This window comes from Saccopteryx bilineata, chromosome 1 (assembly GCF_036850765.1).
Source record: "Saccopteryx bilineata isolate mSacBil1 chromosome 1, mSacBil1_pri_phased_curated, whole genome shotgun sequence".
NCBI lineage: Eukaryota > Metazoa > Chordata > Mammalia > Chiroptera > Emballonuridae > Saccopteryx > Saccopteryx bilineata.
In genome coordinates, this window is record NC_089490.1 from 220,807,908 (window position 1) to 220,835,691 (window position 27,784).

The 27,784-nt window shown below is 41.0% G+C and overlaps 1 pseudogene; it reads left to right on the plus strand.

Moving 5' to 3' along the window:
- The first annotated feature begins 602 nt into the window (after window positions 1-602).
- Window positions 603-27,784, plus strand: LOC136319465 (keratin, type II cytoskeletal 8 pseudogene; annotated as a pseudogene).

The window sequence follows — 27,784 nt, forward strand, 5'->3', positions numbered from 1 at the left end:
TCCCTAAATGCTGGAGTTGGGATGTAGTCCCTCCTGCCCCCGCCCTCATTTTCTGCTTCTTTCTCCATCCCTGTCTGGCTTTCATCAGGCGTGAACTATGCTAAGTTCATAATCTAACGGTAACTAGGAGAGACTCAGTCTCACAGAGCTGATGGATAATAGTCTCTGAGCAGTAATTAACCACACGTGTTCTCTAAGCCTCGGCTAGTACCTGGCAATGGATGTGTGTGAGTGAACAAATGAATGGGCCTGTAAAATCACAGAAAGCTAATTCCAAATGTTTGTACACATTTTACGGGAGAAGCAGAGGCAGCTCGAGTTTCATGGGTGCCTGTGACTGTCCCCTCTGATGGTGCTAAGTGTCCAGAGGGACTGCCGCATCTCCTCTCCTTCCTCTCCACTTTCCTTCCCCTTTCTTCCTCCGTGTGGCAGGTTACAATCAGAGTCAGAGAAGCCATTCGATGTTTTTTTTTCCTCTGTAAAATCCTCATTTTACAGAGTCATCTGTATCACTTGACGTTGACTTTGAAATAGGGATCCTCCAAATTCAGCAGGAGCCTGCCCACAACCAGAGTTTAATCTGGTGACTGTTACGGGGGGCCATGGGTTCAAAGGCCACATGGGCTGCCCCTGTGTGTTCCCTGGAGCTGACAATGGTGGATTCACCTGACTTCTCTGATGGACAGCAGCCCACCCTGCCACACTCCCGATCGCCTCTCCCGGTGAGGATCCTGGAAAAGTTAGACACTTGCACAGAATTCTCTAGAACTGATGGACAAGGACGCATTGAGATAACAGCTTGTGGAAGGGAGGTGCAGATTGGTTTCAGCGTTGGGTGATGCATGGTCCTGGTCCAGGTGACGGACTGGGGTCAGGCCTATTACAGCCCCATGTACTGCCCGACGCTGTGGGAACAGGCCATTGGCAAGGATTTATCACTGATGCATTAAAATGTCATTAGTGAAAAATTAATATTAAAAAACATTTTTAGAAGGGCCAAAGCAACCATCTGACTTTAGTAACAGAGGACAGTTCTCATAAATACCCTTTAATTCCCCTCAAGCAGAAAAGGATGAACATGCCAGGGTCATCAGATCCCCCCTCTCTTTTCAAACTGCAGTCTGAAACTGTTGATTATTTCACTTTTCTTCTTAAATTGGGTCTGGTTGTTGGCTTGTCATGTGACAGGCTGCACCTTTCCGTTTATTTAAGAAGACAGGAGACTGATGCCCATTGGAGGTAAAGGAATTGCTTCTTGTCGGTTGAAAATTATAAGCTTTGAAGATGGATTTTTAGGAAGTTGTTTGCTTCCAGTAAGTACTGAGCTGTGTTTATATCATTTTCTCCTGTGTGTTGAAGGGAACGAAAAATGGATGCTCTTAGCTTAATAGCAAAGGCCTTAAGAGATGAGGGAAGTTCTAAAGACACCTCATTTTAACCCTTGGGGCCTGCCACCTGCATAGAGCAGCCAGGGAATGAGCTTACTGACCTCATTCATGCTTTCTCCCTGATAGGGCATTTATTAGGTTCCTTTGTTGTTGTTGTTTTTGTTTTTGTTTTGTTTTGTTTTATTAAAAAGGTAATAATAATAAAAATCAAAAGAACAAACCTGAATTTTTAACCACTAAATACAATCTTAGACTTACAGACTATTAGAGCCAGAAGACATTTTTAAAAATCTCTTATTTTTATATAAGGAAATAGAAAATCATTGGTTTCACTCAGAGTAGTTGAGAATTAAGACACAAAACTAGGACTTTGGTTATTTAGAGAAGAGGTTTGGGACTTCGATGGGAGCCAAGGCAAACCCAGTGAAGAAATTATTGTTTAAAGATTTTATTTTTATTCATTTTAGAAGGGGGGAGAGAAAGAGAGAGAGAAAGGGGGAAGAACAGGAAGCATCAAGTCCCATATGTGCCTTGATGAGGCAAGCCTGGGGTTTTGAACTGGTGACCTCAGCGTTCCAGGTCAACGCTTTATTCACTGTGTCACCACAGGCCAGGCACAGCAAAGAAATTAATAAATAATGCAATAATCCCCAAAAACGAACCTGAGGTGCTACATAAACAAGTGAAAACTGTGTGATGTTTCCAGATCATTGCTATTGTGAACAATGCTGTCATAAACATGGGGGTGCATTTCTCTTTTTCAGCTGGTGATATGGTATTCTTGGGGTATATTCCTGAAAGTGGGATGGCTGTATCTGTCAGTGGACGAGTGGATTAAAAAGCTGTGGTACATATATACAATGGAAAACTATGAGGCTATGAAAAAGAAGGAACATCATGGATGGACTTGGAAATTATTATGTTAAGTGAAATAAGCCAGGCAGAAAAAGAAAAATATCATATGACCTCACTCATTTGAGGAACCCAAGGAACAATATGAACTGAAGAACTGAATTGAGACAGAGGAGGAATCAAAGGGACCAGAGGAAAAAAAGACAGAGGGAAAGGGGATGATAGGAGAGGATAAACCTGAAGGGAAGGGGGGAGGTGCTATAGGGAGGGGGGCAAGGGAGATGTTGAGGGGAATATGGGGGAGGGGGGGTGTATTCAGGGTGACCCTAGAATCTATGTAAACACAAAATCATAGCAACACAGAAACACAGAAAGAAAAAACTTACTTTTAATTAATTAATTAATAATGCACTGTATTTTCCTGCTCTGAGGCACAAAGGATTTAATGGCAGCTTGAAATGGACAGAACATTCAGAATCATGTGGGAATTTTATAATTCTGTTGAATTCAGTTATTTGTGTGACTTAGGAAATAATTTTCCAAATCTTTCTTTTCAAAGAGAGGTTAGGAGTCTAATGGAATGTAAGTGACCCATGATGGTGACCTCTCAGACATTACATGGCATCCACTTCTCTAAGGGAGCAGAGGCCCATCCAACAGCCTGTTCTTTCCAGGGAGAGAAGCGTGCTGGCCTGGGAGTGAAGAGGTCTGGGTCCTGGTCCCAGGAGATGATTCCAGGCACAATGCATTCCTCTTGGGATTGCGCACCCAGAGCTGATGTGTAGGGATTTTCAGCTAATGTATGGGTGAATGAATAACAAGCCAGTTGTGGGACTTTGTGCATTTGCCTCTCTGGGTCTCCCTTTCCTGCATTAGAAAATGAAAGCCTGCTGTTGACCATCTTTACTAAAATTCTGTGCCTTAGCCCTTACGAGATTCGAGCTCATGTGGTTTATCACTATGATTTACTCTGATCCAAACGTTAGCTACAACCTGTGATATATGAATTGAAAATCTTTTTCTATAGCTTTGATCATGATGACAATTCTGATTAAGGCAATCACTACTTTCTTAAAAATCATATAAAGATGAGTATGAATTATTTAGGCATAAGAGACTGTATTGATACCAATGAAATATTATTTAAAAATAGGAAGCTTTCAGTAAAATGTATAAGTTGAGACATATGACCTTGGTAATTTTAAAAATTAGCCCAAGTGGGTGATTTCACCTTTATGAGTTACCCAATAAGATATAGGTGATTTCAGGGAAGTGTTTCCTGACTCAAGGATTTAAGAAACACACATCAAGTCCATGGGTCAATGGGGGATGTGGATTTACTGTCATCTGTTTTGTTATTTTTATGTATCCTTTATAGATGAAGTGCGGTGCTCTTAAAAATTAAATTGGTACTTTTTTCCCAACTGAAAGAAGAGTTAGAGAGGGCTTTGAGCCCCTGCAGGGAACTGTTGGTTTCTCAACATGGGTACCAGTCCTCAAGGTTCCTGACGGGTCTCCGGGCTCATTTCAAAGCTTCCATTATACTGTCCCCGAAAAGTGGTTAGTGGTGGTAATGGAAAAATCTAAGCCCTCAATTCCGCAGACTTGGGAGTTTATTGAGTTCATTTCACATGAAGGGAGTGGGTGGACCTACTGGAGAGCCACTGCACTGGGCAGGCAGCATGCCCCAGGGCTCAGATCCTGCCCTGGGATCCTGCATAGGGATGGAGGCTATAGGGGGCCGTGGGAAACCCCGGGATGCCCTGCTTGGGGACCGAAACTCTGCCCTAGAGGTGAGGAACAGCTCAGAGGTAGAGAATGGACTTCCTGATAATGACAAAGATCGGGGCTTGAATCATTACTGAAAATTAGTTGAAAAAGTGACTGTGGCAACTTGAGTTTATGGAACAATTTGTATTGTTTTTGTACGTAATATGGACTCATTTATAAAATATGAAAAATGCACAAAAGTAGGAAAAAGAGTAAAAATCATTCAAACTCCTAAATCCAATGATACTCACTGTTTAACATTTTGGTGACTATTCTTTTAAGAAAAGAGTATTTTAACAAGGAGACTACACATATTACCGAGGCAACTAACTGTGTGTTATTTGACAGAGTACATTGTTTGCAGGGTGGTAGGTGGGTTTTGTATGGACTAAAATCCGGGTGAGGGTCTTGTTTTGTTATCTTCTGAGACCCAGCGGCTAGAACAGCGACTGGCCCCAAGCAGGCACTCAAAATATATTTATGAATAAATAAATGAATCAATGGGTGGATTTTGGTTAAGGTTATCATATTTAGCAAATAAATACTATACAGCACATCTGGTAAATTTAAATTTTTTATAAACCACAAATATTTTTTAGTATAAATATATCTAAATATTGCATGAATATACTTACATTAAAATTACTTATCTGAAATTCAGATTTAAGTGGGTGTTCTATATTTTATCTGACATTGTTTTGATGAGGTTGAGTATTTCTGTTATATTTCCTCCTTCCTTGTTATTGGCATAATTAAGCTGTTCTTCCTAGAAAAAGGGAGGCAGATGACTGATATGTGACTTTTATGGAGCATAGGGGGCTTGTCATAGACTCTTCATGTGAGGAGTCCTTTGCCTGCACTAACCTGGCAGATATGTGTATGACACACCTGTGCTGCCAATCCCCAAGGGAACTATGCCTTGGGGACCTAGGGAGTGAACTCAATGACAATTGGTCAACAGTGTAAACAAGTACTTACTTAACCTTAGACTAGGAATCAAGGAAAGGTAACGGTACATCCATGAGAAATTTCATATTCAGGCCTGTCCATATATCAGGAAAAAAACACAAGTACAACTTTGGAAAAAATAAACAATACCTTTCCGTGGTGATTTCCAGAGGGAAAGAAGGAGGGGAAGAAAGAAGATGGTAACAGAGGGATAAATGGTCCGGAAAGAAGGCTGACTTGGGGTGCTGCACATAACACAATATACAGATGGTACTCCTAAAACCTATATATTTTTTTATTAAAAAATTGTACTCCCAAAACCTGTATAACTATTAAAAATTATACTCCCAAAACCTATAATTTTATTAATCAATGTTACCCCAATAAATTCAATATAATTCATCAATAAGATGACTTCTCAATTTACTCTTGATAAAGTTCATGCTTGAAAATGATTGTTTGTATGAATATGTAGACCCGAATAAGGAAAGAACAGCAAATGCTAGTTTTTTTAGCTAATTATATGAATCAGTAATACTATTCCAGGTGTTAAAAATCAACATATCTTTCTTCTCCAAGTCATTTAAAGCAGACCATTTGTGCTGTGAACTGATATTTGACAAAGGAGGTAAGAGCATACAATGGAGTAAAGACAGTCTCTTTAATAAATGGTGTTGGAAAAATTGGACATCTATCTGCAAAAAAGTGAAACTAGACCACCAACTTACACAATTCACAAAAATAAACTCAAAATGAATAAAAGACTTAAATGTAAGCCGTGAAGCCATAAGTATCTTAAAAGAAAACACAGGCAGTAAGCTCTCCGACGTCACTCGCAGCAATATATTTGCTGATTTATCTCCACGGGCAAGTGAAATAAAAGACAGGATAAACAAAAGGGACTATATCAAACTAAAAAGCTTTTGCACAGCTAAAGACAATAAGAACAGAATAAAAAGACAAACTACACTATGGGAGAACATATTCGACAATACGTCTGATAAGGGGTTGGTTAATAACCAAAATCTATAAAGAACTTGTAAAATTCAACACCAGAAAGACAATCCAATCAAAAAATGGGCAAAAGAAATGAATAGACACTTCTCCAAAGAGGATATACAAATGGCCAATAGGCATATGAAAAAATGCTCAACATCACTAATCATTAGAGAAACGCAAATTAAAACCACAATGAGATATCACCTCACACCAGTCAGAATGGCGCTCATCAACAAAACAACACAGAATAAGTGCTGGCGAGGATGTGTAGAAAAGGGAACCCTCCTGCACTGCTGGTGGGAATGCAGACTGGTGCAGCCACTGTGGTAAACAGTATGGAGATTCCTCATAAAATTAAAAATTGAACTGCCTTTTGACCCAGCTATCCCACTTTTAAGAATATACCCTAAGAACATCATAGCACTGTTCTAAAAGGAGAAATGCACCCCCATGTTTGTGGCAGCATTGTTCACAATAGCGAAGATCTGGAAACAGCCCAAGTGTCTGTCAGTGAATGAGTGTATTAAAAAGCTTTGGTATATATATACTATGGAATACTACTCAGCCATAAGAAATGATGACATTGGATCATTTACAATAACATGGCTGGACCGTGATAACATTATATGGAGTGAAATAAGTAAATCAGATAAAACTAAAAACTATATGAATCCATACATAGATGGGACATAAAAATGAGACTCAGAGACATGGACAAGAATGTGATGGTAATGAGGGGGTGGGGTGGGGGGTGGGGAGGGGGCAACAAAGGAGAGAGAGGGGGTGGGGGGAGAGGAGAGGCACAAAGAAAACTAGATAGAAGGTGATGGAAGACAATTTGACTTTGGGTGAGGGGTATGCAACATAATCAAATGTCAAAATAATCAGGAGATGTTTTCTCTGAACATATGTACCTTGATTTATCAATGTCACCAAATTAAAATTAATAAAGTAAAAAATATTTTAAAAAATATTAAGCAAAAAGAGATAATTTGTTTTCGAATGAAATAACTTCTAACATCGAAAAAATTGTGTTTCCTTTCCCCTGTAGTTTATGATTAAGCTGATTTAGATGAGATGTAACATCTACCATGAAATAAAATTTTTGCATCCACTGATTGTTTGTTAGTTCTGAATAGTGAACACCCTTCTCAAGGAGAAATGCTTTCATTTCTGTTAATAGGAAGCAAAACATTTCAAAACGTTTCCTCTTGATAACCAACGTACCTTGTTATGCAGCAGAAGATCTGTGTACTCTCCATTTCAACTAAAAATTCTTTAAATTGGCAATGATTAAGAACTTTAGTTATAATGAAGTTGATAATCTTAATCACCAATTCCATAACTTTGCAAATTTCTTCTGTAAATGTCTGCGCACAAAGTGCTTCTTGATGAATGATGCAATGGTAAGTATGTATTTCGTGATTAATTTTTTCTTTCAAAATAGCAACAAACCCTTTTCTTATGCTGGTCATACTTTTCTCCTTGTCTGTTGAAATTGAGACAATTTTATTGAGTGGAATATGATGTTTTTCCATGCACTCAATTACAGCATTTGTGATATCCTCTCTATGTATTTGACCTTTGAGTGACAATAATCCTAAAAATTCTTTTTTAGGACCTGTAGATGAAATAAATCATACAAAAAGTGAAACTTGCACTGTATCATTTTTGTCACAAGACTTGTCAACTGCTATTGATAAAGCTGAAACCAATTTAAGATTTTTGACTTGCTGGATGGTTATATTCGAAGACATTTTGACTGTTCTGTCTTTCACTGGTTTAGCAGACAATTGTAACTCTTTAAATTTTTTTAGAATATCTGCTTTGTTCTTAAAATCCCGAAATAGCTCTTTGGATGCATTTATAAAACAACTTTTTATGTATTTGCCGTCTATATACGGTTTTCCTCTCTTAGCAATCTCTTGACTAACCACAAAACTTGCAATATTAACATTGTTGGAAGATTGCATCCCATAATTAAATACAGAACTTGATTTTTCTTGACTCTTCTTAAGTTCCTCAACTGCTTTCTTTCTTGCATCACCTACAGAATATTTAGTACTAAATGACGCATGTTTAGTTGTAAAGTGTCTCTCCAAATTTGATTTCTTGTTATGTGCCAATTTTTCCTGACAAATAAGCAGGTCAGAAGGCCATTTAAGTTTTGAATAAATGTGAAAGTCTCCATCCAATCAACTTTAAATTCACAGTTTTTGTCTTCTGTTTTTCTTTGCTTCTTCTTTGTAGCCATGTCAGACAGGGTACCTAAAAAATGTTTTCTTTTATAATAATAAAGCCACCAAATCAAAATAATTACAATTTTTAAACTGATGACAAAAATACCTGTCGGTTTTGCAGCTGGTTGGAAAAATACAGGTAACTTTATGCTCAAGTAGGTACTTTCATCACCGGTGCGTGATTTGTGGATGCAACTTGCACTAACCACAGCACATGAGACTACTCACTGACTGGCTCACTCAACTCGTGCATGACTTGCGTGCTTCCCCTGTGCTGCGTATCCCGGGGCCGCCTGCCCCGTGTCTCCCATCACTCGACCAACGCCCCCACGCATACCTGCGCGCCCACACATGGTATTCTGTGGGAGAGTCACACTCAAGGTGCTAAAGAGCCACATATGGCTTGTGATCCGCAGTTTGCTGACTACTGGGATAAACTATTGAACAAAATATACCTGATTTTGACCCTAATTATAAAAAATAGCCTTTTGGAGTAAACAGATAATCAACTACTCAAAAAATAGATATATAAAAATTGTGATAAATGCAAGAAAGATCAGCAGAGTGCTGAGAAACTGGGTAAGAATAACAGAGAGAAGGCTGGAGTAGAGAGAGAAAGGGGCATGGAGATCACACTGAGAATTTTTTTCCTCGTCATGAAAAGGTTTTCAGTCATAGAATTAAGTAACAGGCTTGTGTTGGAGATGTTTACTGTGGCTGTGCTGTGAAGCCCTCATTGAAGGTTGATACTGGATATGGACAGGGCCAGTTATCCCCAGTAAGATACGGTGGTAGTTTGGCCTAGGCTGGTGGGTGCAGAGAGAGGTGGATGTGTGGGAAGTAGGTGAATGGCAGGGCTTGGTTATGTGCAAAGTGGGCTGGAGAAGAAGCATGGTGGTGTCCAGGTTGGCTCTCAGGTTTCCGGATGCACAGCCTGTTGGTGTCCGTGCCTTCTGCTGAGATATGGAAGACTGCAGGGCGATCAGTTTGCAGGAAGAGACTTTTGTTTGGGACATACTGTGTATAATGTCTCTTCCGATATCCACGTGATGATGCTGGCTATGCAGTTAGATGTGTTGCCACTGGAACTCAAAGAAAAGGTCTGGGCTTCCTGCTGAAAATGGAACTCATTGATATTTGGGTGGTGTCTGAAGCCATGAAGTTGTCTAAAGGAGGAGTATAGAGTGAAAACAAGGGGGCCTGATGCTAATTCCTGAGGATCCCCTTGGGTACAAGGGCACACAGAGAAGGATGGAGCAACCATGTGGGATAGGCAGTGGCCAGAGGGAAGCAGTGGGTACGGTGCTTTCAGACCCCACAGAAGAGGACAATTTAAGGAGAAATGGGGACAGCTCTCTTGAAAGCTAAAGTGAGTTGAAGCCTGAAAACTCCCCATTGGATTTATTGTCACAACTGTCACTGAGACCTCTGTGAAGTTGTTTTGACAGAGCCTGGGGACAGCCAGGTAGAGGAGAATGACTTTGGGAGGTGAAGAAATGAAGGCAATATGTTGAGAGAACACAATAATGACTGTCACTTTTTTGACTCAAGGAGAGGAGACAGGACGGCAGCCAGGATAAGTGGCACAGGCAGAAGTGAATTAATTCACTTGATGCAAGAGACTTCCAACATTCAACAGCTGATGAAGTGGAATCAGTAAGTAGAAAAAAATTCAGGAAAAGGATAGGTTGTTGGTGTGAAGCATGGGCCAGAGCAGACGAGCCACACAGACACTGAAGGACTGACCATAGATAGGAGAAGGGATGTTTTCTCCAGAGTAATAGGCAAAAACAGATGCAGTTTACATTAAAAAAGTGTGTAGATCAGACATTAGCAAGTTGAGCTCCTAATGGAACCTGTTCTTGGGCAGCAGGAGGTGAGGCCACTCATCTCCTGCTGAGTGCAGGAGAGGGGCCTGATTGCATACCCTGTGTCCTCATGAGCTCCAGTGATTGCCAAGGACCTCCTACCAGAAGGAGCGAGGAGCTTTGCTGGCTAACTGATGACTGAAATGGAGGCCGTATGAAATGTGTCTTTTGAAAACTTGCTGATGTGGACACCATTAATGTTTTATTGCTTCCAATATGTTTTACCTGTTAATAATCTATTTCTGCAAGCAAGCTATCTAATATAAAAGAGCTGCAGCCTGACTAGGCGGTGGCACAGTGGATAGAGCGTTGGACTGGGATGCAGAGGACCTGGGTTCGAGACCCTGAGGTCACCAGCTTGAGTGCGGGCTCATCTGGTTTGAGGAAAAGTCCACCAGCTTGAACCCAAGGTCGCTGGCTCCAGCAAGGGGTTACTTGGTCTGCTGAAGGCCTGCAGTCAAGGCACATATGAGAAAACAATCAATGAACAACTAAGGTGTTGCAACGCGCAATGAAAAACTAATGATTGATGCTTCTCATCTCTCTCTGTTCCTGTCTGTCTGTCCCTGTCTATCCCTCTCTCTGACTCACTCTCTGTCTCTGTAAAAAATAAATAAATAAATAAATAAATAAATAAATGAAATTAAAAAAAAGAGCTGCAATTCTCTTGAAGTATAATTAATTTTATCACAAAGCTAAAATATTAGACTTGAAAAGTTCTTTTCATTACGTAATGTAATGATTGTCTAAAAATGTGTTTCATTTTTATGCTTAAGAATGATTAGCAATTATTATCAACAACAAGACTCTTTGCTGAAACCACTGAGTGGAATTAGTTTTACCATGGCATATGTGATATTAAGAATATAAATGATCAACGTCAATGAATTAACAAAATATAACCTATTTTGAATTCTTTTTCTTTAAACTATGTCTTTCTTTTAAGAGTGCAAAAAAAAAGTAATTATAAAGACCAATCTTTGAGGGAAAAGTGAAGGTTGGGGTGCTCACTGAATAAGAATATATCTCAGAAAAAGTTAATTTTTCTTGGACTTTGAATTAAATGAAGAAGAAATTACATCAGACTCTTTTTTTCTCATTTAGCAATTTGAAATTTATGCAGATTATATGTACATATATTTAAAACTTTAACACTACTATTGTTCATCTGTCTTAATGCAAATGCCCTGAAGTTAAATTGCTGCTGAAAAACCCTTTGTTAACCTTGTCCAAACTCATATCAATATAGAATTACCTTTTGGTCAATAAAACAATTCCAGGCCTGACCTGTGGTGGTGCAGTGGGTAAAGCATAGACCTGTAATGCTGAGGTCGCTGGTTCAAAACTCAGCACTTGTCTGGTACTTGTCAAGGCACATATGGGAGTTAATGCTTCCTGCTCCCCCCTTTCTCTCTCTCTCTCTAAAATAAATAAATAAATAAATAAAAACTTAAAACAATTCCATAAAATCTTTTGAGCAAGTCGCTGTGGTCTGTGAGCCAATTTCCTCCAATCTTGACGTTTATTTTTACAGGCTTTTGTTAGGGGCTGTCAGTCATATGTGTATGTATGTGAACTTTGTTAATTAGGTCACTGGAGGCTCTTCGGAGGAACAAGTAATTGTCTTTGCAATTTGGACCACATCAAACAAGATGATAGAGCTAGAAAGACCCTGAAAATAAGTGACTCTGACATATATGCAAGTATGCAGGTGAGCATGCAGGACTCTGTCCAAATGCAGGAGTTTTAGTTGATATGGTCACTAGGACTCACCGAGTAAGTATTTACTGGGGACATACTGAACTCTAGGCATGTACAGACAAACGCTGAATGTGTATTTTGCCCTTAAGGAGCTAGAATAACCAATAGCTGGCTTGTGAAAACAGACTTGTCAACTCTTGCTCATTTGAAGACAAAAGAGAAAATAATGTTAGCTCAACGATCGGTTAAGCAAATCATCTAGTGAGAGACACTCTGGACATTCAGTGCTCTCTCCCTTCAGTAGGAGGTACAGAAATTTCCCTCTATGTCTCTTTGGCCAAGTGCCCTCAATCCTATTCCTCACCTGTAGCATTTTCTTTAGTTCTTACCTTTTTATGCTGTCTTCCCTGGTGGACTGGCCAAGGCACCTTCCACACTGGCCCAGCACATGACCAGTGCTGTCTACCCTCACTCACCACACTATTCTTCAGACTGGCTACTCATCCAGTCCTTTGTTTCACTCATACATTTCATCAGTGATTAGCTGTCGTTCTTTTATACTTTTCATCTTCTGTCTCTCTTCAATCTTCCACTTAAGTACATAGTTACTTCCAGTCTGGCTTACCATCCACTAATTCCCAATTGTGTCTAACATACTTTTTAGCCTGTTCATTGCAATTTTAATTTTAAAGGTTATATTTGATATTTCTAATAGTTATATTTAGTTATTTTTAGATCTCCTTACTCATTTATGATAGCCCCTTCTTGCTTGCTCATTTTTTTTTGTATTTATTTTAATTATTTTTCACACATTATTTTCTGTTCTGTATCCAGTAATTCTACATATTAACTGGTATTAGGGGCTTGCCATTTATTATCAGATTTGTTTACTGGCAGGTTGAGTGGTCTTCAATTCTGATTTCTTATTCAGTGGACCCTCTTCTGTATGGTTGTGAGGGGTGAGTCGGGGAGGCTTCCTGCCACATTGTTCCTGGCTCTGCCATTTTCTCAGTTGGTTGGAAGAGATTGTAAGCCATTATTATATTTTTCATACTGCTCTTATCACTGTAATGTTAAAGAATAATATGAATTAAGCACAAGTTTAAAATAAAAAAAATTTAAACCTTAAGAAATTTAGTGAAAAATGTATAGAATAGGGACTTAATTGAGGGGTGTCAATGAAATATGAGAGGACTTGCTCTTCCTATGGGGTTGGGCTCTGGGAAGGGTGAGCACTGTAGGATACCCCCATCCCCCATAAGAGGACCCAGTAGCACAGGAGGTGGCCCTGCAGAGCTGCTGGGACTTTGAGGGTCCTGGGTAATAGACACAGCTTAGGCCACTGCAAGTACAGAAGGTCTGAGAGCACTGAGCACCCAGGTGGCCTCGTTGCTGGGGGAATGGGGACAGCACTGACTTGATGTCATCGACGTGGGCCTGAATTGCTAATGTGTTAGTGTCCTTGAAAAACTCATTGGCCTTCCTCAAAAAAACCTAGGGCCTGACCTGTGGTGGCGCAGTGGATAAAATGTGGACCTGGAACGCTGTGGTCTCTTGTCCGAATCCCTGGCCTTGTCTTGTCAAGGCACATACAGGAAGTAACTACTATGCATTGATGCTTCCTGCTTCTTCCCTGTTGTTTTTCTCTCCCCTCCCTCCTCTCTCTAAAAATCAATAAATAAAATCTAAAAAAAAAAGAAAACTTCGGTATTGTTCTCTGTTACAATGGGACAGCTACTTTATTATTATTACCACTAAGTGCCTCCTGGGTGGTTTCATTTCATTTTGCAATGAGATTACACACACACACACACACACACACACACACACATACACACACACATACACACACACATACACACACACACACACACACACACACACACACACTAGGTAGCTGTTAGTTATTAATATTAATTCACTGGGGTAGATTTCATCTTTGACACCCACATCGTCGCTTGCTTTGCATTCCAGGGTTAAAGACTACCTTCCCAATCTAAATGCTAGCCTGTTAAAACTTAGCCCATATACAACTGCTTGGTGAGCACTGTAGCATTCTGCCTGCTGGCACCAGGCCCACCACGTGTTATTGGAAGTCGGAGGGGAGGAGAATGGTCCTGGATCTGGAGCAAGGGAGCCCAAGGTCACTGAGTGCCTCAGTTGGGACTTGGGGAGACATAGGTCCAAGCAGAGGCCTTAGCTTAGCCCTGGGGGCAGACAGCCCCAAGTTTGCAGGTGTGAAATGGAGTAATTCATTTTGTCCATGGGGCTGGGAGAAGGAGACAGAGGGAAAAAGAAAAAAAAGGCCAAAAAAAAGAAGTTATGGACACAGACAACAGTGTGTTGTTTGATGGGAGGGAAGAAGTGGAGGTATGAGGGGATTAAATGGTGATGTATAAAGACTTGACATGTGGGAGAAACACACAGTGTGGAATACAGAGATGTGTTGTGGAGTTGGGAACCTAAAACCTGTAAGATTATGTTAACCAGTGTCACCCCAAGAAATTCAATTTAAAAATAAAAATAAATGGAGTGGCAGTTCTTTCTGGTTAAGGCTTCTGCCACATTCCACACTTGCCTATTTATTTAGTTCCATTGCTTTTGGTCAGAGATGACTCTAAGTATCTGGAATAGAAAGGAAAGTGGAACACTGAAAATTTAAAGGCACAGGATGAAAACAGCCAACATACCTATCTGGCCTGTTGCTTCTTTTTCCCTTTGCTTCCTCATGGGGACGTTCTCGGGCACACTTTCAGAGGCCCACCAGCCTCCTGCAGCCTTGAACCTAATGAAGTCACATCGTCTGTGTGCAGGATCCTTGTTAACACGGAAATGGAAATGGGGCCAAAAATATAAACAATGCTCATTTGCAGAATCCTGAAAGAAACAGAGAAACTGAAAACAAAGGACAGGCAATGCTTATGGGCTCTTTTTCCCTTTGAAAATGAATCATCCTTGTTATAATATTAATTGCTTAATAAGATTTTCAAATATACATAAACATTAGTTAAAATTGATTAGGCAAGCCTCAGCATGAACAGAACTATCCCCCCATTTAATTAAGTGGCAAAAATGCCAGACTATTTATAAAAGAAATTAATGGAAAGTTCTGAGGATTTATGTTGCCAACTTAATGTATATAAATATTTCCCTTCTAAGAGCTCATTCTGGGAATTACTTTGTACAAATATCTGTGAGATGTGCTTTGCAAAAATGCTTTCCTTTCAAATCAGTGGAGTCTGTTGTTTCAGGCCTGGTGGGAAAACCCAGAACCCAGTCGTAGGGAGACTGCCTCACTGCTGCTTTTCTAGCTTACTGGGGAATGTTGGCAAGCCGTCTTGTAAGGTAAGGTGAGTCCATGCCATTCTGAGCAGGCAAACAAAAAAAATATGATTAAAGAAAGAAAGAAAAATGAATTGAGGCACTGGATATGCCGAAAATGGCACTAAGTTATGTTTCTCAGTGTTGGAAGGGGAATTGCCAATGACGACTTTGAAATGACCCCGGGATGATCCTCACCACCATTAAATATCAATTTCACTGTGTTGATAACACAAGACAAGAAAGCTGCACAACACAACACCATGCAATGAGCTACTTTTTAGATCACAGAGGCACATGCTGCCTCAGGTGCAGACTGCAGAGTCCACCAAGCACCAGGACCAGCAGGTGGACAGCCTGCCGGGCTGACAATACAAAACAAGCAGTTGAAGCTCTTGGGAATGAAGTTATCTCATTTTTGTGCTGCTAGCAATTTTCTGGAGATATTAAGGCTAGTCACAAAAAAATAGGAATAAAAACACTAGGAAAACAAAACATATTATTTTGTGTTTACAGATAAATAATGGTTATTTATGTAAAAAGTTGTTGGCTGGGACTAAGGAGTGCTGGGGGACCTTCCTCAGACCCTGAGGACATTTCAGAGAGAGAAGGGGCACTGGACATGCTCACTCTCTGTTCTGACACAGTGGCAGCATTGCAAGTGACTGGCGGGACAGCTGGGATTGGACCCTCCTCCAAACCCTGTGACTTGGGACAAGTCAGAGTCTGTTTTCTACTATTTTTAAAATGCAGATAATAATAGTACATACTTAATAGGTTTGTTGTATGTATGAGACTATGTATAAAACACTTAGAATACTGATATTTATAATTATGATACTAATTACTATAAGGATCATTCTATTTTTTTCTTGGATGATCAGACAGAGCAATTGCCTCTTTCCATGTGGGTACAAGGAACAGGAGTGGGTGATATTAGTGCAGCAGGTCATTCAACATAATAAGGAACAGATGAATAGCACCTTGTTGCAATCTAGTTTTTTGGTTGTTGTTGGTTTTTTTGTTTGTTTGTTTTTTGCCACAGGACATTTCTGGGCAAATATCATGAAGTATTATCCTAAAACTGGTTGTAATTTCCCACAGGAACACCATCATAATTTAATCTGTCAAATGCAAATTGAACACCACTGTGTCCCAGGCACTGTACCACGGGCTGTCAAGGTACAAGGAATAATAAGATGGCACTTTTTCCACCTCCATCCCTACTCCTAGGTTCACAGCCATAATTAGGAAATCAGTGCTTACTCCACAGTCAAGAAGATTTAGCCCTGACTAAAACACTTGGTTGGTTAGAGCAGCGGTTCTCAGCCTGTGGGTCACGACCCCAGCGGGGGTCGAACAACCAAAACACAGGGGTCGCCTAAAGCCACTGGTTGAGAACCGCTGGGTTAGAGCATTGTCCCAAAGAACAGAGTTTGCTGGTTTGATCCCCAGTCAGGGGACATACAGGAACAGATTGATGTTCCTGTCTCTCTTTTGTTCTCTCCCTTCCTCTCTCTAAAATAAGTAAAATAAACATTAAAAAAAAGGATTTATGCCTTTGTTTTTTTCTAAAGATTTTATAGTTCTAGCTTTTTACTTTAAGTTTACACATTTTGAGTTAAAATTTTTATGTGATAATCAATAGGAGTCCAACTTTATTCTTTTGCATGTAAATATGCACCACCATTTGTTGAAAAAGACTCGTTTTCCCCATTAAGTTCACTTGGTACCTTTGCCAAAGGTCAATATTTCTGGTCTCTATTCTATTTCATAGATCTTTATATCTACTTTTATGTCAATTCCACATGGTCTTGATTACTGTATTATTGTAATAAGATTTGAGATCAGAAAATATAAATCTTCACACTTTATTCTTTTTCAAGATTTTTTTGAATACTGAAGTCCTTTGCATATATCTACATGTTTTAAGGCTTAGCTTGTTAATTTATGCAAAAAATGGAAAGTGAAATCTTGACAGGAATTATATTAAATCTGCAGATCAGTTTGGAGAATGGTGGCATCTTTATAGTGTTAAATCTTTCAATCTATGAATATGGGATTTCACTCCATTTATTTAAGTCTGCTGTAAATTCTGTCACTGATGTTTTATAGTTTTCAGTATACAAGCATTGTATTTTTTTTGTTATATTTATTTCTAAATATTTTATTCTTTTGAGTACTATTGTAATGGAATTTCTCTTAATTTCATTTTTGATCTTTTGATGTTATTATAGATAATAGAATTAAATTTTTGTATATTGATCTTATATTCTGCAACCTTGTTGAACTTGTTTATTGTTAGTTCTAAGAGTTTTTTTAAGTAAATTCTTTAGAATTATCTATTTTCAAGATTGTCATCTGTCATTTACCTCTTTATTTCCAATCTGGATTTTCTTTTTCTTCTTTCTTTCTTTTCTTTCTTCCTTCCATCCTCTTTCCTTCTTTCCTTCCTTCCCTTCTTCCTCCCTCCTTTTCTCTTTCTTTCTTTCTCTTTCTTTCTTTCTTTCTTTCTTTCTTTCTTTCTTTCTTTCTTTCTTTCTTTCTTTCTTTCTTTCTTTCTCCTTTTCTTCTTCTTCCTTTCATTGCCATGGCAAGAACCAATTAGATGTAATTTTGATGACAAGATTCATGTGCTTTTTCTCTGGTACATCTGCTCACTTTCATCTTCAGCCTTTGTCTCCTACACTTCATCTTGGTGATGGTCCTGTGGGTGTGCAGATACATGTCAGTCCAGCAGCAAACAGGCAGCTCTGCCCGCAGTCTCCATGCAGTATCAGACTGGGATAAAGGGAACAACAATTTGGTTTTCTTTTCCCTTTTCCTTTCTCCCTTTTTACTTCAAAGATTAAGTAGAAAAACAAAGAACAGCTAATGTTTACTATGTGCAAGGCACTGAGTTAACGGCTTTTAGATTGATTATCTTATTTAAGTCTCAGTATAAATCAATGAAGTAGATATGAGTAATATCTCATTTACTAAAGGGAACTAAGTTCAGAAAGGTCAACCAATTTGTCTCAAGTCATATGGCTTTGATATCATGACTACACAAATAGGCAAATTAATGAATGAAGGGGTTTCCCAGGGAGAACAGTGATATCGCCTAAGAAGAATCTTTCACAGGTGGATTTCCCATAAGAAATGTGAAGCTTCCCTTTCAGTGTTCATGGATCTAGCCTTTAAAGCTATTGTTATAATGTTAAAAGAATACAAACTTTTGCATGTACAGGTCTCTAAACAGTGGGTTGTAAGGAAAACAAGTAAATGTAATACCCCCTGAAAATTCAGTAAATTTCTTCAAAGATTCCTCCCCTATTTAAGTTAATCTGGTCTTCACATATATGTTATGTATATGTTGCTGTATTTGTACCTAAAATTTTAATTTCTATGGTGCTGATGTAAAGGGTATTTTTATTTGTAATTTCAAAACCAATTGTTCATTGCTAGTACATAAAAGTGATTTGATTTTTTGTAGATCAATGTTGTGCTACCTTGTTAGAATCATTTATTAGTTAAAAGATTTTTGTTGTTGTTACTGATTCTTTGGAATTTTTCTACATAGACAACCGTATCATCTGAGAACAATAACAATTGTATTTCTTGCTTCCCAATGTGTACGTTTTATTTACTTTCTTATTCCACTAGCTAGGTCTTCCAGTACAATGTGAATAGGAGTAGTGAGAAGGGAAATCCATGTCTTGATCGAGAATTCAGGAGACAGACATTTGATGTCTCTTCATTAAGTATGATATTAGCTGTAAATTTTTGTAGATAATGCTTTCTCAAGTTGAGAAAGTCCACTTCTATTCCTAGTTTTCTGAGAGTTCTTAGCATAGATTGGGTTTTCCCAAATGCTTTTTCTGTTTCTATTAGTATGATAATAGATATTTTCTTCTTTAGCTTGTTAATGAAATGGATTAATGAATTTTTAAATCTTGAACCAGACTGTATACCAGATAATACAATTTGGTTACAGTGTATAATTCTTTTTATACTTTGTTGGATTCAGTTTGCTAATATTTTGTTGAGGAGCATTGCATTTATGTTCGTGAGAGATATAACTTGTTTGTTTCCTTTCTTGTAATGTCCTTATCTGGTTTTGATATTAGTGTGATGCTGGCCTCATAGAATGATTATCAAGAAGTATTCCTTCTGCTTCTGTTATCTGAAAGAGATTGTGTAGAATTGTTATTTCTTCCTAAAATATTTGGTATAAATCACCAAGGAAACCATCTGGGCCTGATACTTTCTGTTCTGGAAGATTTTAAACTATCAATTCAGTTCCTTTATAACTATAGGTCAACTTACATTATCTATTTCTCCTTGTGTGAGTTTTGATAGACTGTTTCTTTCAAGGAATTAATCCATTTTATCTAAGATACCAAACTTATAGGTATAGAGTTATTCATAGTATTGAAAGCAGTTCTCCAATCACAAGTGGTATTTATTCAGCACTCACAACAGGCCAGACACTGCTTTAGAACAACAGTGGGCTCTGGACAGTTTGCTCAGCAGCAGAGTGTCAGCCCTATGTATGGAAGTCCTGGGCTTGATTCCCAGTTAGGGCACACAAGAGAAGCTACCATCTGCTTCTCCACCTTGCCCTCTTCTCTCTCTCTCTCTCTCTCTCTTTCTCTCTGTCTCTTCTCTTCCTTCAGCCATGGCTTGAATGCCTTGAGCAAGTAGGCCCCAAGTACTGAGGATGGCTCCATAGCCTCACCTCAGGTGCTAAAATATAGCTTGGTTGCCAAGCAAAGGAGCAAGCTCCAGATGGGTAGAATATTGTATCATAGAGGGCTTGCTGGGTGGATCCCAGTTAGATGCTACAAGGAGTCTGTCTCTTTGCCTTCCCACCTCTAACTTAAAAAAAAAGAAACAACAATGAACAAATTGACTACTCTGAACTCACTGAGCCACCATTAGTCTATTAGGACAGTGACAGTAAGAGATACCTGTGTATTAAATAAAGTCTGACATACCTGAGACCTTCATCACATGTCATGCACTATGTAAACACTTTCCAAATATCTCACTTCAAACTTTGGACAGCCTTGTGAAGTGTGCTGAATAAAGCCCATTGAAGAGATAGCAAAATTAAACATAGAGAAAATGAGTAATGTACTTACCGCCACAGTCACTAATTGGAAAAGTAAAAAATTTGACCACATCTTATATCTGTCCCTGACCCCAAAAACATTGAATGTTTTAAATACACAAATAATGTTTTCCTAAGAAGGTCCTCTTTAACTTTTCCTTATAAATTAAAAACTCAAGATTTTTCGAATGGAAAATACTTTGAACTTTTTAAGAAACTTTAATTTTTGTCAAATAAGATACAAATTGATTAGGTCTATTGTTTATAATAATTAAAGCTCCACAAGTCACAGCAAATCCTTTAAAATTGATAAAAATGTGTGCTCTAATCTGACAGGGATCATCAATTTGTTACATTATTCCAAAATTGCCTGCTATTATCTGTGACACTTGCCAAATCCTGAATTCAAGCTGTTAGAACAGCTTCTTTTATCAGCCATTTCTAGAGGCTCATCAAACTGAGACTCACATACTTGTTTGGAATCTATGTGGTACTTGTTAAAGATGGGCCCTTTGGAAGGTCATATTACGAATGTCTAGTCCCTGGTTGAATCAACACAATATTAATAAAAGCAGCCAGATTAATGCTAACTCTTTGTTTTTTAAAGCGACAGAAAACATTTTCTGAGAGTAGTGACCATACACATTTTTAAATGTGGAAAGTCAGTGATAACTCTACTTTTTTTTTAAATTAAATTTAATGCAGTGACATTGATAAATCAGGGTACATATGTTAAGAGAAAACATCTCCAGATTATTTTGACCTTTGATTATGCTGCATACCCCTCACCCAAAGTCAAATTGTCTTCTATCACCTTCTATCTGGGTTTCTTTGTGCCCCTCCCCTCTACTTTTAAAATTAAGTTTATTCTTCATAGTCTATTACCTGACTTTGTACTTTGTCATTATATGTTTATAATTTCATACACTTTCACATTGGCTTCAATATCTTCACAAAACCCAATAGACACAAAGTTTTTAAAACAATATTATGCACATTTTATTTGAATGTTTCCCTTTAGATTGCAAAAAAAAAATAATATTGCCTCAAAAGCCAATTTAATGGTACCTATTGGCTTTTATCAGATAAATAAGAAAATAAAAGGTGTTATATTGCCAAATCATCAGCACTTAGAAAACACCCAGTAAAAAACAGGTAATGGCTTTCCAAAAACTCTCACTAACCCCAGCAAATAGACAAAAGCCTGATGAAGTTATAGGAATGTTTCTGCCAGTTCCTAGACCAAACATTATATGGACAGGACCAGACATATTGGTTTCTAGAGATTTCCAGTTTATAGTGTCATACAACAGGCTCCTACACCATTTATTTATTTATTTATTTATTTATTTATTTATTTATTTATTTATTGTATTTTTCTTAAGTGAGAAACGGGGAGGCAGAGAGACAGACTCCCACATGCGCCTGACTGGGATCCACCCAGCAAGACCCCTATGGGGTGATGCTCTGCCCATCTGGACACTTGCTCCTTTGTAACCAGAGCCATTTTAGTGCCTAAGGCAAGGCCATGGAGCGATCCTCAGCACCAGGGCCAACTTGATCCAGTGGAGCCTTGGCTGTGGGAGGAGAAAAAAAAGAGATAGAAAGAAGAGGGGGAAGAGTGAAGAAACAGATGGGTGCTTCTTCTGTGTGCCCTGACTGGGAATCAAACCCTGGACTTCCACACACCAGGCCAATGCTCTGCCACTGAGCCAACTGGCCAAGGCCTGCTCCTATACCTTTTCATATGTGTGTGAAAACTGGGAAAGTATAATTACTTGTCTTCCAACTTTTTACTGCATTTTGTTTTCTTTCTTTCTTTTATCTTCCTTTAGGTAAAATAGGATGCCAGACCAGGTGTTTTTCTAATAGTTCAATTGTGTCTTAAGTTGATACCTGGTATCTGATGGTGAACAGGCTAGGAGAGCCTGTTACCTCCTGAGGAATACTTTACCATAGATGACCCAGAGTTAGTTTCTCTCCTCACTTTGATTTATCTAGTTGGTGTTTCCAATAGTGCATCCAAATGGAGATCTATATGCAACAGGAGACCCAGGAAAGCGCTTGGATGATTTTTCTAGCTATGCAGTCTGTGCTCTATTTTCTGTTTTGGCATAAAAAATACTGAAATGGTATGAAAATAAGAGTTAAAATACTAAAAATATGGCTACTCCATGTCACCCAGAAAAATATAGCACCATCTTTCATTCTTCACAGAATTTTGGGGAGTACAGAATTACATCCCTGGTAAAGTTTAAGGTCAAACAAAGTAAGAGTTAGTAGAGAAAATGCGGCCAGAGTGTTCATTACATGCCTACTCTGTGTGGCCTGAAAACCCAAGTTAGGGCAGTGCCCTGGAACATTCTGAAGGATAAAAGGGTGTAGAAGGTATTTTGGGAGGCTTAACTAGGCCATTTAAACTTTATGGTAACCCTAAGGAATAGAAACGCGGATTAACAAGTCCACTGTGGCAGAATTAGGGAGAGAAGACCTGAGTAGATTAATAATAAGCTTTCAATAAGCATGAATGACAATGAAGGCTGCACAATTCTGATGAATTTTATCTAGTCGGGGAGACAAATAGCAGGATGTGCGTCCCTGAGAACATGGGGCTTTATTTGGCTTCTTAAGGATGTGAATATTTGATTAGAACAGCAGAAAGAGGACCTGGCTGGTTGGCTCAGAGGTAGAGCGTTGGCCTGGCGTGCGGGGGACCCGGGTTCAACTCCCGGCCAGGGCACATAGGAGAAGTGCCCATCTGCTTCTTCACCCCTCCCCCTCTCCTTCCTCTCTGTCTCTCTCTTCCCCTCCTGCAGTCGAGGCTCCATTGGAGCAGAGATGGCCTGGGCTCTGGGAATGGCTCCTTGGCCTCTGCCCCAGGCGCTAGAGTGGCTCTGGTCTCGCAGAGCGATGCCCCGGAGGGGCAGAGCATCGCCCCCTGGTGGGCAGAGCGTTGCCCCTGGTGGGTGTGCCGGGTGGATCCCGGTCGGGCACATGCGGGAGTCTGACTGTCTCTCCCCGTTTCCAGCTTCAGAAAAATACAAAAAAAAAAAAAAAAGAACAGCAGAAAGAGAGAAGGGATGGGAATGACAATCAATGAATTCTGGGTTTGTGGTAAAGAATGAAAGAAGATCTCAGGGGTGGGAAATCCCTAGTTGCACCCGGAGGACGGTTGGTAAGGGACTCAGGTGGAACCCTAGCTTGAGGCAAGGTAGGAATGGGAGGCTCACTGGTGGCTGGTGAGCAACACCCTTGAACGGCTGGGTGTTGGGAAGGTTGCGCAGAAGGTAGATTTTAGATATTCTCAGGAGTGAAGTGAGTTTAGGGGATTAGGAGATGGGGACTGGGTGGCCTGGTCTATCTTGTCCTCTGCAAATGGGAGAGCTGTGTTAGATTATTCATTAGTGTCAGGACACATGAAAGTTTGCAGCAGAGGTGGGTGGTTAGGAGTCTGGGGTGAAGTGCAGATGAAAAGAAAAAGTGTTCTGGGAAGGTTGTGGTGATGCTAACTGCTAATTGCCCTGCATCCTGTATCCCTTTCCCGCAGAGGAGCAGGACCTGGTTTTCTGTAGGCACAGGTCCAGCTGGCAAAGACCCACCATTGTCAGCCCATGTGCTGGGCGATGTGGTGCTGGTCTGAGTTCTGGCCCATGAGACGGAAGCAGGTGTGTGGGCTTCTGGGGAGAGGTGAACTCACTCTGTTATTACTTCTTCCTGTTGGCCTAGAAGGGCCACGTAATGGCAGGAGGGAGAATTAAATAATCTTGTTTAGGTCACTTTTAGTTGGAGTTTTTCTCTTTTAAGAAAACAAACTTAACCTTGGCTGGTTGGCTCAGTGATAGAGCGTTGGCCCGGTGTATGGAAGTCCCAGGTTTGATTCCCGGCCAGGTCACACAGGAGAAGTGCCCATCTTCTTCTCCACCCTTCCCCCTCTCTTTTCTCTCTATCTCTTTCTTTCCCTCCTGCAGCCAAGGCTCCATTGGAGCAAAGTTGACCTGGGAGCTGAGGATGGCTCCATGGCCTCTGCTTCAGGTGCTAGAATGGCTCCAGCTGCAAAGGAGCAATGCATTGCCCCTAGTGGGCATGCCGGGTGAATCCCAGTCGGGTACATGCGGGAATCTGTCTGACTGCTTCTCCACTTCTAACTTCAGAAAAATACAAAAAATAAAATAAAAAAGAAGATAAACGACTCCAACTATGGAAATGTCAGGTAACAAAAAGAAAAGAAATTATAGATGCAAAAATTAATCATTAGTGTTTGTTGGAGGGCCACCAGATTGCTAACAGCAAGTATTATTTTTGTTAGGGTGGATCACTTGAGGCTTCCAGCCTTGGAGGGAAGACAGCTGTGTGCACACCTTCTTAGAAAGCCTTGTGAATATCACACTGCTCACATTCATTCTGGGAATAGGCACTTGGGCGTATTTGCTCAGGTGAAAAATTAATTTTCCTAAAATTTATGTGTATCCGATCTCTTCCTCATTGTGATATTTTCAATTCTCCTCATCCAGCCACTTCCTCTGCTGCTGTGACTCTCCTGTCATGATTGCAGAGGCATTATTTCAAGAGGCAAGAAGGACAGCTTTCACGGTTCCATTTTGGGAAGGCTGCCCTGAATTCTTCCTCTCATGTGCTAGACTTGTAGATGCGCCTGTGCCCCAGCTTCTTGCTACAGGGTTATGTTCACCTAAGATGGCCTGAGCACTTTGCTGAGACAGTCACACATCAGAGGTAATTAGTCTTCTCTTCAAGCCACAGAGTTAGGTGCTCCTATTGTAGATCTGGATCCCTGGGAAGCAGAGAAGAAGAGAGACTAGTGTGTAGGATGTTAGTGCAGGAGAGCTCTTAGAGTGAACACAAGGGGAAGAGAAAGGAAAGAAGCAGGCCTGGGAATAAGATGTGAAGTGGCCATACAGTCCAAACCAAGGCCTCTGCCAACGTCAAAGGGCACAGCAGAAATGCCATTCCCTTTAGAGCTACTTTAAGCTGGGTGGAGGGCTGACTCTTTATACCTTCTATCCCTGGGGGAGAGCTGGAAGATGTGACTTGGGTGGGGACAGTCCTCACAGAGATACCCTGCAGCACAGAATAAGCTCTTCACTCTTGATGGGACACCAGGGCAGTGTGTCTGAGTAGCGTCCCAGCAGGCAAGGCTTGGCAGGGCAGGGTGGTCTGAAGGCTGCTGCAAACATCAGAGGTCGGGGCAAGTGACTGGATTTTCAATATTGTGATTGGTACTAACAGATAAAACATATGACAAGATAGAATGAAAATAGCAAAGGAAAATGACAAAGTTTGGTCTGAGTGACAGGAAGGACAGGGTGACATCCCAGCATCCACCATGGTTTTCATGCTGCTTAAAACTACTTCCTGTAACTTGTGATCAGCCCCTCATGGCCCCGGGGCAACAGTTCCAGGGAAAACCTAGGAGAGAAAGAGATTGGACATACTACTGCCCTCTTACTGCACTTGGTTTTGGGGTCTTGATCTTCTCTATTTACCCTCCCTCACTGGGAGGAGCCCAAGTATGTCCCTGGAGGTCACCATGTCCTCCATCTGCTTGTGTCAGAGCAGCCTGGCCTTATGCCTGTGCAGGTGCTGACTCCTCTCAGTGCATGCTGTTCTCTCCCCTGGCACGAGGGGCCTGAAGTGCCCAACTGGCGGCCATAGATAAGAATTTACAGAACACTTGCCGGGTCCCCTGGTAGAAGTGTTCCCTTTTTGCCCTCCTGGGCAAAGAAACCAATGTGGTGCCAGGCCCACTTGGGCAGGAACTGCTGCTGAAGGCGTGGGAGCCAGGAGTAGACACCTTGTAGATCTCCTGGGTCACCCTGTGGAGATGGCAAAACTTGGAGTGGAGGCAAGGAGATCAAGCCAGGCAAGTAGACTAGGGAAGGAACCCATAAGCTGCTTCTGTTTGTAATATTTTCTAAAAGAGACAATTTAGCAAGGCCTCTCAACCCACAGAGACCGGGTTTGCAGGAATGGGAGATGTAAATTTACCAGTGGGTCACTGGGAATAATGTTAAGTAGGGAATACTTTCCATTTGTTCCTGGACCAACGTATTCTACCTACTGGGGTCTAGATGGCCCCCAGGGGATGACACCCTGTCCTGAGAAATAGAGCACACTTGTATGCATGTGTACAGACAAATATACAATGAAGACAGTTTTCACACCAAACATCTACTGAATTGTCTCTTTTAGAAAGTATTACAAACAGAAGCAGCTTATGGGTTCCTTCCCTAGTCTACTTGCCTGGCTTAACCTCCTTGCCTCCATTCTAAGCTTTACCATCTCCACAGGGTGACCCAGGAGATCTACAAGGTGTCCACCCCTGGCTCCCGCGCCTTCAGCAGCAGCTCCTGCCCAAGTGGGCCTGGCACCACATTGGTTTCTTTTCCCAGGTGAGTGACAGCGACCGGGTTGGCCTGGGTGCCAACATGAAGCTGGCCAAGGGTTACATCAGGGCTGGGAGTATGGGGAACATCATGCTGTCCAAGGGAACCAGAGCCTGCTGAGCTCCTGAAACTGAAGGTAGAACCCAACACCCAGGCCATGCACAGCCAGAAGGAGCAGACCCAGAGCCTCAAAATCAAGCCTCTTCCTTTATTGACTAGGTGTAAGCCCGAAGCCACAGAGTTCTAGAGACAAGTGAAACTCCTGTGGCAGCAGCAGATGACCCACAGTAACATGGCCAACATATCCAAGAGCTACACCTTCAGAGGCAGTTAGACATGCTGGCCCAGAAGAAACTGAGGCTGGAGGTGGAGGCTGGCAACACACAGGGGCTGGTGGAGGACCTGAAGGATAAGGATGAAGACAGGCTCAACAAGCACACAGAGATGGAGAATGAATTTGTCCACATCAACGAGGATGTGGAGGATGCTTGCACAAGCAGGGTAGACCTGGAGTCCCCTCTGGAAGGGCTGACTGAGGAGATCCACTTCTGCAGGCAGCTGCATGAGGAGATTCATGAGATGCAGCCCCACCTCCAAGAGGTCCATGGTGCTGTCCACGGATAACAGCCGCTCTCTGGATCTGAACGGCATCAGCGCCGAGGTCAAGGCTCAGTCCAAGAAAACTGCCAACCGAAGCCAGGCAGAGGCTAAGACCATGTCCCAGATCAACTTTGGGGAGCTTCAGGTGTTGCCTGGGAAGCACAGGAATGACCTGTGTCACACGAAGACAGATTTCTGAGATGAGCCTGAACATCAGCCGACTCCAGGCTGAGATCGAGGGCCTCCAAGGTCACAGGTTTCCTGGGGGCAGCTGTCACTGATGCCGAGCAGCATGGGGGACTGGCCCTCGAGGAGGCTGAGGCCAAGCTGGCAGAGCTGCAAGCCCCTCTGAGCTACTTGAGTACCAGGAACTCATGAACGTCAAGCTGGCTCTGGACGTGGAGACTGCTGCCAGCCTCAAGCTGTTGGAGGGTGGGGAGAGCTGGCTGAAGGCTGGTGGGAGACTGATCATGAGTATCCAGACCAAGACCACCAGTGGCTACTCAGCTACGGCCTGGGATGCCAGGCTGACTTGGGCTCTGGCGGGGGCACTGGTTCCTTCAGCCACAGCAGGGCCACTCCTCCAAGACAGCAGATGTAA